Below are 2852 nucleotides of genomic sequence, written 5' to 3'. Positions count from 1 at the left end.
TATGTGAAAGAAAAATTCTTAGTGAGTTCAAAAGGCAGCAATGGAGATTTGGGATGACGTCATAAGAAATAATTGGCCTCTTTCTTGATTTGGTAGGGGGAAGCCAAGTAGTTAAGTGAAAAGATGCAGTACGCATTTCTGGCATTAAGGTTTAGCAGGTGATGTCAAAATGGGGAAGCCACTGACACAGCAACTGCAGGAGCATTACAGGAGATGATGGAGGCCTTGGAGTCCCCAAGGCAAACACCACAGGTGAGTCTTTCAGAGGAAAGTTCTAACTCTGGTCTGTAGCTCATGGAAGTAGTGAATGTGAGGCAATTTTGTGAGGGTTTTATTTGGTTGGTTGTTTTTTAAAACCATCTGTAATATCAAAAAGAACTAAGCAGTATGGAGTTTTTTGGCAGGGTCTTACCCCACCAGAGGGGCACCCAGACCTACAGTTCACAGCAAATGAACTGCTTTCAGAGGAAAGTTCTAACTCTGGTCTGTAGCTCATGGAAGTAGTGAATGTGAGGCAATTTTGTGAGGGTTTTATTTGGTTGGTTGTTTTTTAAAACCATCTGTAATATCAAAAAGAACTAAGCAGTATGGAGTTTTTTGGCAGGGTCTTACCCCACCAGAGGGGCACCCAGACCTACAGTTCACAGCAAATGAACTGCAGTAACTCCCCCACCAGAGGGGCACCCAGACCTACAGCAAATGAACTGTAGTAACTCCAGCTTGATTGCTAGGTACAGCTGAGGAAACAAGTACTTGTTTCTCACTATGCCCAAATGAGAAACATATTCATATTCTTCATATTATTTCCATCTGTATAGAAAGGAAAGAAAATTAATTTCAGAGGAAAGTTACACCATTCTGTTGGTTTGTTTGTTTGTTTTCCTAGAGCAAAGAATCCAGGGAAGGTGGCAGTAATTATATCCCGTAAAAATTGCAGAGTAACTTTAAAAATGAAGCATTCAAAAATTCTTCTTCAATATGAATATTTTAGGAATCCCAAACTATGAAGGAGTGATTTGGAAACTGTTTCCTACCACAAGTAAAGAAGCATCTTACAAAATATTATTCAAAATCCAGAATCTGAAAAAAAGTCCACAGATGTTAAATTCAGATTCAAACTGGGCATCCAGTGTCATAACAACTGCTTTCTATGAGAAAACAGAATCTTTCAGATTGATATGGGATTCTTTAATTGTTGTAGTGACTTCTCATTTAAATTTAACATACCACACAGATTTTTATTCCTTCGTGTATGTGACTAACCTTAGTCTTTATTTGCATTAAGGTTTTCCTGTTAAATTAGTTTGACATGTTCAGATCATCTATCAAATACAACAAGGTGGCAATGTCACAGATTACTGTGATAAGAAAGTACAATGAAGGATTTTGCCTTGAATTCTATCACTGCCTCTGGATCTACACTCCTCAAGTCCATACACCCTTCCTCAATTCAACAGGATTTTTTTTCTATAAAGGAAACCCTTGTATTTATAGTCTATCTTGACTTTCTGTCCTTTGCAAAGCTCTTCCCTTTGTGCTAAGTAGCCACGGAAAGTGCACAACAGTATTCAAGTGTTCTATAATTTTTAAAATTCTGGGAACACTTTCAAGTATTTATCTACAAACATAAGGTATATTTTCAGAAAATTAACGTTACTTTATAATTTATGGGGATCTGGAATATATAAGGAGGCTGGCACATATGAAAAGGGAGAGACAGAAATCATATCCCCAGTTTGTGGGAAAATTTAATACTCAAAAATACAAAAGGTCCTGGGTCTCTGAAAAGCTTAGTTAGGGATGTAATGTATGTGTCTCTGAAAAGCTTAGTTAGGGATGTATATTTATGCATCTATATTGATAATACATACATATCTATACATATGTATGTGTATGTAATTATCTATAAATAAAATGTAATTTTAAAAAAATATTATCTCACTAGTTCATGACCATAATCAATTACAGGATCAATAAAAATTTCATTAAAAGGATGGAAATACTGGTAACAAGATCCTCCTACACTGCAAAAGTCTCACAACACTTTTAAAGGTACAAAATATAATTATGTGCTAACTGATACTCTGATGAGGATTCCATTTGTCTTTTTGCAGGTTTGATTTTTGTTAAGAATAAACATCCTACATAACAATAAAGCAACACACACCTTTTTATATAAACCTCAGTATTTACAATGTACTCATGTTTGGCCATGTAGTGTCTCACATGGTGAAGTTCAAGCAGCATAGTTTGAGCACGTATTTCACAATTACATTGAACCAACATACATCACTGCATATTCTAATACATTTACTGAGCACAGCGTCTATAAATATTTACCGAACACTCTTGTTCAACAGACGCCAAAACCAACAGAAAATATCCAATTTAATTTCAGGAGAAGCCAATGCTTCACTTGAGCAATAACAGTGCAGCTTGCAGGAACTGTTACTACCTCATAAATTTTGCCTTTAGCTACAGCTTGTGCTCAAGAGGGGCACATCCATTTGCTAAAAATTAAGCATAGTTTACTGAATGTCTGATCCAATCTAATATAAAATAAACCAATTTGTACATAGTTACCATACACAGGAAAAGCTCTGGATAGTGACAGAGGATAGTCAATGAAAGGGTCTTGAGAAATACCTCTGCATTCCTTTAATAAGCAATCGTATGCTAATGCACAAAAAATTATACACACAGTACAGTGAATTACAAAATCAATCATGTGCATTTAGAGAACATATTTTAATACTACTCCTTCACCAATCTTTCACTGACACAATCTACCCCTGTGGAATAGGGGAACATTAATTATTAACATTAAACATTAATTATTTGTACTGTGATTG

The sequence above is a fragment of the Acanthisitta chloris genome, unplaced genomic scaffold, assembly GCF_000695815.1.
Source record: "Acanthisitta chloris isolate BGI_N310 unplaced genomic scaffold, ASM69581v1 scaffold7384, whole genome shotgun sequence".
Lineage (NCBI taxonomy): Eukaryota > Metazoa > Chordata > Aves > Passeriformes > Acanthisittidae > Acanthisitta > Acanthisitta chloris.
Note: the sequence above shows the minus strand (reverse complement) of the source record.